Below are 15,793 nucleotides of genomic sequence, written 5' to 3' on the forward strand. Positions count from 1 at the left end.
GCAGCAGAACAATGGAGAGGCGAAGGAAAAAGTAAAGGAACAAAGGGAACATCAGCCCGAATCAAGAGAGCAGAAGAATTAGAAGCCCCAGCAATGGCTGGGGGGGGGGAGAGAAAGGAATAGCCACGAAAACGACCAGGACGAGCACCAAGCATCGGCTCCTGGAGACAGACACAAAGGGGCGAAAACCGCGAAACCAGAAGTTGGAGTTCGAGGAAATTGGCGTAATAACCTCGAACGTTCCATTGAAGAATGGACAACGACGAGAAGAGAAAGGACAAAAACAGAGAACAAGGAAGAAACAAAGGCGAAAGACCAACAGAGCACATTAAAGAATATCAGGGTCGGGATCAGGGTCAGCAAAGTCAGGGTTAGGGGGCATGGGTAAACTGAGCAAAGACGGAGGGAAGGAAACGGGAGAACAGATCAGAGGTGGGCGGGCAGGGTCCGGAGGAGGAGGAGGAGGAGGAGGAGGAGGAGGAGGAGACAACGGAGAGGAGCAGTCAAGGACAGCAGCAGGAAGAGGGGGAGTAGAAAGAGAGGAGCGCACCCCAGCAAGAGCAGCAACCGAAAGGGAAGCAGGGGCCAAAGAAACCTCCATAGCAGGAACAGGGGGCGCAAGCACTGAAACGGGAGGGGAAGGAGCAACAGAGCCAGAAGGAGGAGCTGAGGAAGAAAGCGAAGCCTTCTTACCCGCCGGGGAAGAGGAAGGAGAGGAGCCAGGCTTACGCTTCTGACTTAAAGAGACCGGTGTCCCAGCAACTACGTACCGGGCAACGGATTCCAGTGTCTCAACAGGAGAAGCCGAACGAGAGCACACACGACGGCCGTTAGGAGAGCGATGGACATCCGCCCGCACCGACAGGCGGCGGGGAGAGCCGATAGATGGAGGAAGAGGATGGAAAGGAAGATCGGAGGGGGACGAGGAAGGAGACACAGAAGACACGACAGACCGGGTAGAAGGAAGGGGAACCCCAGACAGAGGACCAGGAGGAGGATCCTTCGGGAGAGAACCCAAAGGGACAGAGGAGGGGGCAGTGGGCGCATCAGGGTCCAAGGCCTGGAAACGGTTGTGAGTCTGAGGAAGGCGGGAAGGACGAGGAGAGGAAGAGCGCAACACGAGAGCATAAGAGATATTAGCATAAGGCGGGAGCCGGCGAACCTGGCGCCTCGCCTCAGGAAAAGATAAACGCTCCCGGTGCTTCAAGTTGAGGACGGCTGCCTCAAGCTTGTAATGGACACACGCATGGGAGAAGGTAGGATGGGCCTCACCGCAGTTGAGGCAACGAGCCTGGGGAGAAGCGCACTCCGACTTAGAGTGACCTTCGCCACCACACAAAGGACAGAGAGAGACAGTCCCGGAGCAGCGGAGGGCACCATGCCCAAACCTCCAGCACTTGTTGCAGAGCCGAGGAGAAGGAATGTACTCCTGGACAGAGCACCTGGCACCAGCAAGAATGACAGAGGGTGGAAGGGTCCTACCATCAAAGGTAATCTTCACAACCCGGAGGTGTTGACGGCGACTACCACGAGGGGGACGAGTAAACGTGTCCACCTGGAGAATAGAATGGCCCTGGGCAGCGAGGATATGTCGAATATCGTCGTGGCAGTCGCGTAGGTCCCGAACACCGGTCGCAACATGGGGCAGGAGCAAAATAGTGCCAACACTGGCATTCAACTGAACGTTCTTCGAGACCCGAACGGGGATCTCGCCAAGGCAGGATAAGGCAGCCAAGCGGGAAGCAGCATCCTGAGAAGGAGCAGCAATGACACGTGTACCGAGACGAGTGGGGTTGAAAGTAATGGAGGCATCCACGGAATCAATGAGATGTCGATGGAGGGAGAAATCGTCAGGAGGCGCAGAATCAAGAGGGAGGAGATCAAAATATTTGGCCCACGAAGCGGGACCAAACAAGGCTTGATAGGTAGCAGAACTGGAAGGAATCGAGCGAGGGCGGCCGTGACGAAGACGGCGGTGAGAACCCCCAGAGAGAGAGGGGTTAAAAGGCGCAGTAGTTACAACTAGAGAAGGAGCCACGCCAGGGGACGAGGTAGTCACCACTGGGGGCTTGGGGCTCGACCCAACCACAGAGGAGGGAGGGGAGCCAGAGGAAGGAGTCAGAGAGGCCAAAGGAGGAGCAAGGTCGGGGCCCAATGCAGCGGAGGCTACAGAGCCCGGTCTTCCAATACGGACCGACTCGGGGGCTTGGTCGCCCACCCCACGAGCCTGAGAAGGTAAACCAGAAGAAGCCGAAGCAGGGGTAATCATCTTGACGAAAGAAAGAATTCACTCACGAATGTGCCCCCACACCCACCATGGAGCCACAATTAGAGGCAGGACACCCAACAAGAAGCTATCGCCGATCTTGTCGGGGCCTCCTAGGGGTGCGTCGCGAGTATACGCCCCACAAACGCCACCTTAAGAAACCGACAGTCCGTCGAGATCGGGTTCAGTGACGAAGTGGGGATTGACAATAAAAGGTTCCCCTCGCTCTCGACGTCGGGTACTGCAGTTCTACGGGTGCATGAGTATGCCTCCTCAAGCACCCGGGCGTCAAAATAGAAGAAGTCCAAGGGAAGAACCAGAACGAGCAAAAGGTCGGTAGGAAACGGCAAGCAGATAGGAGAAGAGGGGGGAGAAAAACGAAACAGAAGGAAAAGGAAAAGATGCCCAGCAGAATTGGAGAGGACGGCAGCAGGAGCACAAGGCTAGAAAAGGACAGAGGACCGTCCCAAGGAGCATCACACTCCGGCAGCCGCCCACTAAGCCCCCACACGGCGACAACGAGCTGAGCGGGGAGGGGGAATATGTAAGTGTAGACCTTGGTTGGTAAATATATACCTTTTAGGCCTACGGTGTTAGAATTACTCATAATCAAATAACTACCCAAATATTATAAGACAAAAGAAAATATTGTAAGCACAACTAATATTTTGGCTAATAATCAGTAACACAATAGAAAGCCTGCAAATAAATTAATATTTTAATATAATTATAAAATAGAAACAAAGAGAGTTAGTGAAAATGATTAAAATAAATACTGAAGCTCAGTGAGTCTTATCATCATTTTGCTCCACAGGGAGCGTAGCTGACGGTTTAGTCAATAGATGGCGCTGTTATAGTGGTCTTGGCAGCTTTTGTGGGGAACTTTCTACCTTTCCCATAAAGTGTTTGGTGTTGAGTCAACGAGGTGCCCAGCCCGCCGTTAACCCTCAGTCAGTCCACTGTTGTCTGTGTGGTACCTTCTCTCACACTTTAAGTGTTGTTAAAGGTTGGTTTTAAGTGAAATGTAAGAATAAGTTTATTACTGATATAGTTTTTATTGTAATTGGTAGTTTAATACTTATTAATTTTATTGTTATTGGTTAAAAGTAGTATATTATTAATAATTAATTTGTATGCTTAGGACATTATCCATTATCCATTCCCCACTCTTGTCGATGCCTTTCCAAATGGTCCCCCCTCCCCGCTCGGCTCGTTGTCGCCGTGTGGGGGCTTAGTGGGCGGCTGCCGGAGTGTGATGCTCCTTGGGACAGTCCTCTGTCCTTTTCTAGCCTTGTGCTCCTGCTGCCGTCCTCTCCAATTTTGCTGGGCATCTTTTCCTTTTCCTTCTGTTTCGTTTTTCTCCCCCCTCTTCTCCTATCTGCTTGCCGTTTCCTGCCGACCTTTTGCTCGTTCTGGTTCTTCCATGGACTTCTTCTATTTTGACGCCCGGGTGCTTGAGGAGGCATACTCATGCACCCGTAGAACTGCAGTACCCGACGTCGAGAACGAGGGGAACCTTTTATTGTCAATCCCCACTTCGTCACTGAACCCGATCTCGACGGACTGTCGGTTTCTTAAGGTGGCGTTTGTGGGGCGTATACTCACGACGCACCCCTAGGAGGCCACGACAAGATCGGCGATAGCTTCTTGTTGGGTGTCCTGCCTCTAATTGTGGCTCCATGGTGGGTGTGGGGGCACATTCGTGAGTGAATTCTTCATTTCGTCAAGATAACCCCTGTTTCGGCTGCTTCTGGCTTACCTTCTCAGGCTCGTGGGGTGGGCGACCAAGCCCCCGAGTCGGTCCGTATTGGAAGACCGGGCTCTGTAGCCTCCGCTGCATTGGGCCCCGACCTTGCTCCTCCTTTCGCCTCTCTGACTCCTTCCCCTGGCTCCCCTCCCTCCTCTGTGGTTGGGTCGAGCCCCAAGCCCCCAGTGGTGACTACCTCGTCCCCTGGCGCGGCTCCTTCTCTAGTTGTAACTACTGCGCCTTTTAACCCCTCTCTCTCTGGGGGTTCTCACCGCCGTCCTCGTCACGGCCGCCCTCGCTCGATTCCTTCCAGTTCTGCTACCTATCAAGCCTTGTTTGGTCCCGCTTCGTGGGCCAAATATTTTGATCTCCTCCCTCTTGATTCTGCGCCTCCTGACGATTTCTCCCTTCATCGACATCTCATTGATTCCGTGGATGCCTCCATTACTTTCAACCCCACTCGTCTCGGTACACGTGTCGTTGCTGCTCCTTCTCAGGATGCTGCTTCCCGCTTGGCTGCCTTATCCTGCCTTGGCGAGACCCCCGTTCGAGTCTCGAAGAACGCTCAGTTGAATGCCAGTGTTGGCACTATTTTGCTCCCGCCCCATGTTGCAACCGGTGTTCGGGACCTGCGCGACTGCCACGACGATATTCGCCATATCCTCGCTGCCCAGGGCCATTCTATTCTCCAGGTGGACACGTTTACTCGTCCCCCTCGTGGTAGTCGCCGTCAACCCCTCCGGGTTGTGAAGATTACCTTTGATGGTAGGACCCTTCCACCCTCTGTCATTCTTGCTGGTGCCAGGTGCTCTGTCCAGGAGTACATTCCTTCTCCTCGGCTCTGCAACAAGTGCTGGAGGTTTGGGCATGGTGCCCTCCGCTGCTCCGGGACTGTCTCTCTCTGTCCTTTGTGTGGTGGCGAAGGTCACTCTAAGTCGGAGTGCACTTCTCCCCAGGCTCGTTGCCTCAACTGCGGTGAGGCCCATCCTACCTTCTCCCGTGCCTGCATCCATTACAAGCTTGAGGCGGCCGTCCTCAACCTGAAGCACCGGGAGCGTTTATCTTTTCCTGAGGCGAGGCGCCAGGTTCGCCGGCTCCCGCCTTATGCTAATATCTCTTATGCTCGCGTGTTGCGCTCTTCCTCTCCTCGTCCTTCCCGCCTTCCTCAGACTCACAACCGTTTCCGGGCCTTGGACCCTGATGCGCCCACTGCCCCCTCCTCTGTTCCTTTGGGTTCTCTCCCGAAGGATCCTCCTCCTGGTCCTCTGTCTGGGGTTCCCCTTCCTTCTACCCGGTCTGTCGTGTCTTCTGTGTCTTCTTCCTCGTCCCCCACCGATCCTCCTTCCCATCCTCTTCCTCCATCTATTGGCTCTCCCCACCGCCTGTCGGTGCAGGCGGATGTCCATCGCTCTCCTAACGGCCGTCGTGTGTGCTCTCGTTCGGCTTCTGTTGAGACACTGGAATCCGTTGCCCGGTACGTAGTTGCTGGGACACCGGTCTCTTTAAGTCAGAAGCGTAAGCCTGGCTCCTCTCCTTCCTCTTCCCCGGCGGGTAAGAAGGCTTCGCTTTCTTCCTCAGCTCCTCCTTCTGGCTCTGTTGCTCCTTCCCCTCCCGTTTCAGTGCTTGCGCCCCCTGTTCCTGCTATGGAGGTTTCTTTGGCCCCTGCTTCCCTTTCGGTTGCTGCTCTTGCTGGGGTGCGCTCCCCTCTTTCTACTCACCCTCTTCCTGCTGCTGTCCTTGACTGCTCCTCTCCGTTGTCTCCTCCTCTTCCTCCTCCTCCTCCAGACCCTGCCCGCCCACCTCTGCTCTGTTCTCCCGCTTCCTTCCCTCCGTCTTTGCTCAGTTTACCCATGCCCCCTAACCCTGACTTTGCTGACCCTGATCCCGACCCTGATATTCTTTAACGTGCTCTGTTGCTCTTTCGCCTTTGTTTCTTCCTTGTTCTCTGTTTTTGTCCTTTCTCTTCTCGTCGTTGTCCATTCTTCAATGGAACGTTCGAAGTTATTACGCCAATTTCCTCGAACTCCAACTTCTGATTTCGCGGTTTTTGCCCCTTTGTGTCTGTCTCCAGGAGCCAATGCTTTTGTGCTCGTCCTGGTCGTTTTCGTGGCTATTCCTTTCTCTCCTCCCTCCCCAGCCATTGCTGGGGGCTTCTAATTCTTCTGCTCTCTTGATTCGGGCTGATGTTCCCTTTGTTCCTTTACTTTTTCCTTCGCCTCTCCATTGTTCTGCTGCTCGTATCTTTGTGGGGAAATGGTACACAGTTTGTTCCATTTATCTCCCCCCGAGTGTCCCGCTCTCTTCCTGATTTGAAACACCTCCTAGACTCCTTGCCGGAGCCTGTGCTCCTGCTTGGTGAATTCAATTGTCATTCTCTTTGGGGTGACGTACTGACGAATACCCGGGGTCGCCTCCTTGAGCCGTTTCTCCTTTCTTCTTCCCTGTCTCTTCTGAATTCTGGTGAGCCCACTCGTTTGGAATCTCTGACTCGCACCATTTCTTGTCTTGATCTTTCTCTCTGCTCTTCTTCTCTTTACTTAGATTTCACGTGGCAGGTTCTTGATGACCTCCATGGAAGTGATCATTTCCCCATCCTTGTTTCCTTTTTCTCTTTTCGCCCTTCCCTCTCTTTCCCTAGGTGGCAGTTTGCTAAGGCAGACTGGACCCTATTTACCCTCAGTGCTGATCTCTCTGACCTCTCCCTTCTGCCTCTCTCTCCCGCGCTCCTCCTTTTTCATAACTGTCCTCAACGCTACCCTCCGCTCTATTCCTCGCTCGTCCTCTCGGGGTCCACGGAAGTGCGTTCCCTGGTGGAATGCGGACTGTGCTCGGGCTGTCTGCTGTAAGCATGCAGCCTAGAAGATGCACCGCCGTAGGCAGACGACCGATTCTTTTCTTTCGGAAAGCGAGTGCGGTGGCCCGTAGGGCCATCCGTTCGGCTGAACGTGAATGTTGGGCATCTTATGTCTCAACAATTACGTCCGAAACCCCTCTGGCCTAGATCTGGAAGCGTATCCGCAAGATAGCGGGTAAGTTCGTTCCCGATGTTTCACCGGTCCTTCACCTCCATGATACTCTTGTGGCGGACCCATTGCTGGTCGCTTCCGAACTGGGTTCCCACTTTTCTTCTGTTAGCTCTGGTCATCATCTCCCCCAATCTTTCCTTCTTCGTAAACCTGTCCTTGAGTCTCGTCCTTTAGATTTCTGCACTCATCTTCAGCTTCCTTATAATGATCCCTTCTCTCTCTCTGAACTTCGTTCTGCCCTGGCCCTCTGCGGTTCTACGGCGGCGGGCTCCGATGGTATTCATTATGAGATGCTTCGCCATCTCCCTCCGAGCACGTCTCAGTATTTACTGAGTCTGTATAATCGGATCTGGGAGTCGTCGTCAGTCCCTGAGGACTGGCTCGAAGCCGTTGTCCTCCCTGTTCGCAAACCGGGGTCTCTGGGACTGGGGTTAGGACTTTCGCCCTATTGCTCTCACAAGTTGTGTCTGCAAACTCTTTTGAACGTATGGTTAACGTTCGTCTGATGTGGTTCCTGGAACACCATCACCTCCTCTCCCCTTCTCAATTTGGTTTCCGCAAGTGCCGCAGCACGACAGATGTCCTGGTGAACTTGGAGGTCTATATTCGTACTGCTTTTGCTGCGAAGACCTCCGTTGTTGCCGTCTTTTTTGACCTAGAAAAGGCTTACGACACCACTTGGCGTTATCATATCCTATCTCAACTTCATTCTTTTGGCCTTCGTGGTCGTCTCCCTCTCTTTCTACGCAGATTCCTCTCTCTTCGTTCCTTTCGGGTGCGCCTTGGTACCGCTCTCTCTCCCTCTTTTCAGCAATACGAAGGTGTGCCCCAGGGTAGTGTTCTGAGCACTACTCTTTTTCTGGTTGCCCTCAATGGTCTTCTTTCCTCTCTTCCTTCTGGTGTCTTCTCCGCTCTATGTCGATGATCATACCCTTTGTTGTCAGGGTGATGATTCGCCTCTCCTTCAACGCCGGCTTCAACTTGCGATTGATGCCGTGTCGTCTTGGGCCACAGGTCATGGCTTCAAGTTCTCTACTTCTAAGACTTGTGCCATGACTTTTATGCGGAAACGGGTTGTTCTTCGTCCCTCTTTGTCACTTTATGGTCATCCCCTTGAATACAAAGATTCCGCGAAGCTTTTGGGGTTATTCCTTGACACTCGTTTGTCTTGGTCTCCCCATATCTCTTACCTCCGTGTTGAGTGCTCTAAGGCCCTTACCCTCCTTCGGGTCTTGTCCCATACTTCTTGGGGGGCAGATAGGCGCACTCTCCTTGCTTTACATTCCTCTCTCGTCCTGTCTAAGCTCGATTATGGTTGCCCTGCTTACTCGTCTGCTTCTCCTTCTACTCTTCGCCGTCTTGATGCTTTGCACCATACTGGGTTGCGCCTCAGTTCTGGTGCCTTTCGTTCGACTCCCATCCTTAGCTTGTATGTTGACACTGGCTTCCTGTCTCTCCAGGACCGCCGTGATCGCTACTGTCTTCGATATCTTGCGCGGTCCTTGCAACATCCTTCCTCTCGCCTCTGTCGGGCTTTAACTTTTACCCCTCCTGCGGTTCCTGTTCCTCTTCACCACCTCCCTCTTTCTGTCCGGTTATCTCGCCTGCAGGATTCTCTTTCCGTTCGTATTTCTGATGTTTCTCCTCGTGTTGTTCCTTCTTTGCCCCCGTGGAGGGTCCCTCTTCCGCGGTTTTGTACTTCCTTGACCCGTGTCACTAAAGCTTTTACCCCTCCTACGGTTCTAAAACGCCTTTTCCTCGAGCACTTTTCTTCTCACTCCCGCTCCGTTTCTGTCTTCACCGATGGGTCTAAGTCAGCGGACGGTGTTGGCTACTCTGTTGTTTTTCCTGATCGCACTTATATGTGTCGCTTGCCTCCGGAGACTAGCATCTTTACAGCGGAACTTTATGCTATTCTCTATGCTCTTCGTCTCCTGCTTTCTCGTTGTCAGTCTTCCTTTGTGGTTGTTGTTGACTCTCGTAGTGCCCTCATGGCTCTCGGGTCCTTTAATCCGGTTCATCCAGTAGTTGTCGAGATCCAGCATTGGCTGTTTCTCGTTCACAGTAAATATAAGTCGGTTGAGTTTTGTTGGGTTCCCAGCCATATTGGTGTGTCTTTAAATGAGCGTGCGGATGCTGCCGCTAAGGAAGCTGTCCGCTCTTGTCTTATCTCTCGTAAAGGCATTCCGTATTCCGACTTTTACCCGGTTATCCATTCCTCAGTCCTTACCCGTTGGCAGGCTTCTTGGTTGTCTGTTACTGGTAACAAGCTACGTACTCTTAAATGTTGTGTTTCCTCGTGGCCGTCCTCCTTCCACCGTAACCGGCGGTGGGAAACAGCTCTGGCGAGGTTGCGTATTGGCCATACTCGCTTAACCCATGGTCACTTGATGGAGCGCCGCCCTGCTCCTTATTGTCCTAGTTGCATTGTCCTTCTTACGGTCGTGCATGTCCTTCTTGAATGTCCTGACTTCCAGGACGAGCGTGTGTCTTGCTTTCCGACCGCCCCTCGCGGTCACCTGTCCCTCGATAGAATTCTTGGTGACTGATACTTTTGATATCATTCGCCTTATGCGTTTTTGTTCTCGTATTGGCTTCCTTGGTGATATTTAGCGCCCTCTGATTATTTTGTGTATTTGATGGTGCTACATAGCCTTCCCGGTTTGGTGCCTTCTTTTGATAATTACTTACTTACTAACTTACTTAGATTCGGGTTTGAGTAGCAACATTTGCAAATTTGCCGATGATACGAAAATCGGTAGGGAAATTAATTCGGAAGAGGACTCACTATCCCTTCAAGTTGATCTAGATAGGGTTTTGAAATGGTCAAAGGATTGGCAAATGCAGTTTAATGCTGATAAATGTAAAGTTCTGAGGCTAGGTAATGATGATAAAGTTACAAGTAAGTAATTATCAAAAGAAGGCACAAAACCGGGAAGGCTATGTAGCACCATTAAATACGCAAAATAATCAGAGGGCGCTAAATATCACCAAGGATGCCAATACGAGAACAAAAATGTATAAGGCGAACAATATCAAAAGTATCAGTCACCAAGAATTCTATTGAGGGACAAGTTACCGCGAGGGGCGATCGGAAAGCAAGACACGTTCGTCCTGGAAGTCGGGACATTCAAGAAGGACATGCACGACCGTAAGAGGGACAATGCAACTAGGACAATAAGGAGCAGGGCGGCGCTCCATGGGTTAAGCGAGTATGGCCAATACGCAACCTCGCCAGAGCTGTTTCCCACCGCCGGTTACAGTGGAAGGATGACGGCCACGAGGAAACAACATTTAAGAGTATGTAGCTTGTTACTAGTAACCGACAACCAAGAAGCCTGCCAACGGGCAAGGACTGAGGAATGGATAACCGGGTAAAAGTCGGAATATGGAATGCCTTTACGAGAGATGGGACAAGAGCGGACAGCTTCCTTGGCGGCAGCATCCGCACGCTCATTTAAAGACACACCAATATGGCTGGGAACCCAACAAAACTCAACCGACTTAAATATACTGTGAACAAGAAACAGCCAATGCTGGATCTCGACAACTACTGGATGAACCGGGTTAAAGGACCCGAGAGCCATGAGGGCACTACGAGAGTCAACAACAACTACAAAGGAAGACTGACAACGAGAAAGCAGGAGACGAAGAGCATAGAGAATAGCATAAAGCTCCGCGGTAAAGATGCTAGTCTCCGGAGGTAAGCGACACAAGTGCGATCAGGAAAAACAACAGAGTAGCCCAACCCGTCCTCGCAAATTTAATAAGTCAATATTGGCTTATTAAATTTGCGAGGACGGGTTGAGTAGCCAACACCGTATGCAAGACTTAGACCCATCGGTGAAGACAGAAATGGAGCGGGAGTGAGAAGAAAAGTGCTCGAAGAAGTAAGTAATTATGAAAAGAAGGCACCAAACCGGGAAGTTTATGTAACACCACCAAATACGCAAAATAATCAGAGGGCGCTAAATATCACCAAGGATGCCAATACGAGAACAAAAACGCATAAGGCGAACGATATCAAAAGTATCCGAGTCACCAAGAATTCTATCCAGGGACACGTGACCACGAGGGGCGGTCGGAAAGCAAGACACACGCTCGTCCTGGAAGTCAGGACATTCAAGAAGGACATGCACGACCGTAAGAGGGACAATGCAACTAGGACAATAAGGAGCAGGGCGGCGCTCCAAGTGACCATGGGTTAAGCGAGTATGGCCAATACGCAACCTCGCCAGAGCTGTTTCCCACCGCCGGTTACGGTGGAAGGAGGACGGCCACGAGGAAACACAACATTTAAGAGTACGTAGCTTGTTACCAGTAACAGACAACCAAGAAGCCTGCCAACGGGTAAGGACTGAGGAATGGATAACTGGGTAAAAGTCGGAATACGGAATGCTTTTACGAGAGATGGGACAAGAGCGGACAGCTTCCTTAGCGGCAGCATCCGCACGCTCATTTAAAGACGCACCAATATGGCTGGGATCCCAACAAAACTCAACTGACTTAAATATACTGTGAACAAGAAACAGCCAATGCTGGATCTCGACAACTACTGGATGAACCGGGTTAAAGGACCCGAGAGCCATGAGGGCACTACGAGTCAACAACTACAAAGGAAGACTGACAACGAGAAAGCAGGAGACGAAGAGCATAGAGAATAGCATAAAGTTCTGCTGTAAAGATGCTAGTCTCCGGAGGCAAGCGACACATATAAGTGCGATCAGGAAAAACAACAGAGTAGCCAACACCGTCCGCTGACTTAGACCCATCGGTGAAGACAGAAACGGAGCGGGAGTGAGAAGAAAAGTGCTCGAGGAAAAGGCGTTTTAGAACCGTAGGAGGGGTAAAAGCTTTAGTGATACGGGCCAAGGAAGTACAAAACCGCGGAAGAGGGACCCTCCACGGGGGCAAAGAAGGAACAACACGAGGAGAAACATCAGAAATACGAACGGAGAGAGAATCCTGTAGGCGCGATAACAGGACAGAAAGAGGGAGGTGGTGAAGAGGAACAGGAACCGCAGAAGGGGTAAAAGTTAAAGCACGACAGAGGCGAGAGGAAGGATGTTGTAAGGACCGCGCAAGATAGCGAAGACAGTAGCGATCACGGCAGTCCTGGAGAGACAGGAAGCCAGTGTCAAGATACAAGCTAAGGACGGGAGTCCAACGGAAGGCACCAGAAATGAGGCGCAACCCAGTATGGTGCAAAGCATCAGGACGGCGAAGAGTAGGAGAGGCAGACGAGTCAGCAGGGCAACCATAATCGAGCTTAGACAGGACGAGAGAGGAATGTCAAGCAAGGAGTGCGCGCCTATCTGCCCCCCAAAAAGTATGGGACAAGACCCGAAGGAGGGTAAGGGCCTCAGAGCACTCAACACGGAGGTAAGAGATATGGGGAGACCAAGACAAATGAGTATCAAGGAATAACCCCAAAAGTTTCACGGAATCTTTGTACTCAATGGGATGACCATAAAGTTAGAGGGACGAAGAACAGCCCGTTTCCGAGTAAAAGTCATGGCACAAGTCTTAGAAGTAGAGAACTTGAAGCCATGATCGGTGGCCCAAGACGACACGGCATCAATTGCAAGTTGAAGCGTATGCTGAAGGATAGGCGAATCATCACCCTGACAGCAAAGGGTAAGATCATCGACAGTGTGTGCAGAAGACACCTGAAGGAAGAGAGGAAAGATGACCATTGAGAGCAACCAGAAAAAGTAGTGCTCAGAACACTACCCAGGGGCACCCCTTCGTATTGCTGAAAAGAGGCAGAGAGCGCGGTACCAAGGCACACCCGAAAGGAACGACGAGAGAGGAAGCTGTAAAGAGGGAGATGACCACGAAGGCCAAAAGAATGAAGTTGGGATAGAATATGATATCGCCAAGTGTCGTAAGCCTTTTCCAGGTCAAAAAGGACGGCAACAACGGAGGTCTTCGCAGCAAAAGCAGTAAGAATTTAGACCTCAAAGTTTACCAGGACATCTGTCGTGCTGCGGCATTTGCGGAAATCAAATTGAGAAGGGGAGAGGAGGTGATGGTGTTCCAGGAACCACATCAGGCGAACGTTTACCATACGTTCAAAGATATTGCAGACAACTTGTGAGGGCAATAGGGTGAAAGTCCTTAGGGGCAGTACCCAGAGACCCCGGTTTGCGAACAGGGAGGACAATAGCATCGAGCCAGTCCTCAGGGACTGACGACGACTCCCAGATCCCATTATACAGACTCAGTAAATACCGAGACGTGCAAGGAGGGAGATGGCGAAGCATCTCAATGAATACCATCGGAGCCCGCCGCTGTAGAACCGCATTGGGCCAGGGCAGAACGAAGTTCAGAGAGAGAAGGGATTATTATAGGGAAGCCGAAAACGAGTGCAGAAATCTAACGGATGAGACTCAAGGTCAGGTTTATGAAGAAGGAAAGATTGGGGAAGATGAAGACCAGAGCTAACAGAAGAAAAGTGGGAACCCAGTTTGGAAGCAACCTGCAGCGGGTCCGCCACAAGTAAGTAATTATCAAAAGAAGGCACCAAACCGGGAAGGCTATGTAGCACCATCAAATACGCAAAATAATCAGAGGGCGCTAAATATCACCAAGGATGCCAATACGAGAACAAAAACGCATAAGGCGAACGATATCAAAAGTATCCGAGTCACCAAGAATTCTATCGAGGGACAGGTGACCGCGAGGGGCGGTCGGAAAGCAAGACACACGCTCGTCCTGGAAGTCAGGACATTCAAGAAGGACATGCACGACCGTAAGAGGGACAATGCAACTAGGACAATAAGGAGCAGGGCGGCGCTCCATCAAGTGACCATGGGTTAAGCGAGTATGGCCAATACGCAACCTCGCCAGAGCTGTTTCCCACCACCGGTTACGGTGGAAGGAGGACGGCCACGAGGAAACAACATTTAAGAGTACGTAGCTTGTTACCAGTAACAGACAACCAAGAAGCCTGCCAACGGGCAAGGACTGAGGAATGGATAACCGGGTAAAAGTCGGAATACGGAATGCCTTTGCGAGAGATGGGACAAGAGCGGACAGCTTCCTTGGCAGCAGCATCCGCACGCTCATTTAAAGACACGCCAATATGGCTGGGATCCCAACAAAACTCAACCGACTTAAATTTACTGTGAACGAGAAACAGCCAATGCTGGATCTCGACAACTACTGGATGAACCGGATTAAAGGACCCGAGAGCCATTAGGGCACTACGAGAGTCAACAACCACAAAGGAAGACTGACAACGAGAAAGCAGGAGACAAAGAGCATAGAGAATAGCATAAAGTTCCGCTGTAAAGATGCTAGTCTCCGGAGGCAAGCGACATATAAGTGCGATCAGGAAAAACAACAGAGTAGCCAACACCGTCCGCTGACTTAGACCCATCGGTGAAGACAGAAACGGAGCGGGAGTGAGAAGAAAAGTGCTCGAGGAAAAGGCGTTTTAGAACCGTAGGAGGGGTAAAAGCTTTAGTGATACGGGTCAAGGATGTACAAAACCGCGGAAGAGGGACCCTCCACGGGGGCAAAGAAGGAACACGACGAGAAACATCAGAAATACGAACGGAAAGAGAATCCTGTAGGCGAGATAACCAGACAGAAAGAGGAGGGTGGTGAAGAGGAACAGGAACCGCAGGAGGGGTAAAAGTTAAAGCACGACAGAGGCGAGAGGAAGGATGTTGCAAGGACCGCGCAAGATAGCGAAGACAGTAGCGATCACGGCGGTCCTGGAGAGACAGGAAGCCAGTGTCAACATACAAGCTAAGGATGGGAGTCGAACGAAAGGCACCAGAACTGAGGCGCAACCCAGTATGGTGCAAAGCATCAAGTAGGCGAAGAGTTGAAGGAGAAGCAGACGAGTAAGCAGGGCAACCATAATCGAGCTTAGACAGGACGAGAGAGGAATGTAAAGCAAGGAGAGTGCGCCTATCTGCCCCCCAAGAAGTATGGGACAAGACCCGAAGGAGGGTAAGGGCCTTAGAGCACTCAACACGGAGGTAAGAGATATGGGGAGACCAAGACAAACGAGTGTCAAGGAATAACCCCAAAAGCTTCGCGGAATCTTTGTATTCAAGGGGATGACCATAAAGAGACAAAGAGGGACGAAGAACAACCCGTTTCCGCGTAAAAGTCATGGCACAAGTCCTAGAAGTAGAGAACTTGAAGCCATGACCTGTGGCCCAAGACGACACGGCATCAATGGCAAGTTGAAGCCGGCGTTTAAGGAGAGGCGAATCATCACCCTGACAACAAAGGGCAAGATCATCGACAGAGCGCGGAGAAGACACCAGAAGGAAGAGAGGAAAGAAGACCATTGAGGGCAACCAGAAAAAGTAGTGCTCAGAACACTACCCTGGGGCACTCCTTTGTATTGCTGAAAAGAGGGAGAGAGAGAGCGGTACCAAGGCGCACCCGAAAGGAACGACGAGAGGGGAAGCTGCGGAGAAAGAGGGAGATGACCACGAAGGCCAAAAGAATGAAGTTGAGATAGGATATGATAACGCCAAGTGGTGTCGTAAGCCTTTTCTAGGTCAAAAAGGACGGCAACAACGGAGGTCTTCGCAGCAAAAGCAGTACGAATATAGACCTCCAAGTTCACCAGGACATCTGTCGTGCTGCGGCACTTGCGGAAACCAAATTGAGAAGGGGAGAGGTGGTGATGGTGTTCCAGGAACCACATCAGACGAACGTTAACCATACGTTCAAAGAGTTTGCAGACACAACTTGTGAGAGCAATAGGGCGAAAGTCCTTAGGGG

At 51.4% G+C, this 15,793-nt stretch overlaps 1 protein-coding gene across 1 annotated transcript in view; it reads left to right on the forward strand.

The window, feature by feature from the left end:
• The first annotated feature begins 3,164 nt into the window (after window positions 1–3,164).
• LOC123771351 (uncharacterized) overlaps window positions 3,165–15,793 on the forward strand; it is an 86,099-nt gene continuing 73,470 nt past the window's right edge. Inside the window, exon 1 of the mRNA XM_069305176.1 lies at window positions 3,165–3,272. The gene's annotated coding sequence lies outside the window, so the exon portion shown is untranslated. The remainder of the gene's footprint in view (window positions 3,273–15,793) is intronic.

Source organism: Procambarus clarkii, chromosome 54 (genome assembly GCF_040958095.1).
Source record: "Procambarus clarkii isolate CNS0578487 chromosome 54, FALCON_Pclarkii_2.0, whole genome shotgun sequence".
In the NCBI taxonomy this organism is placed as follows: domain Eukaryota; kingdom Metazoa; phylum Arthropoda; class Malacostraca; order Decapoda; family Cambaridae; genus Procambarus; species Procambarus clarkii.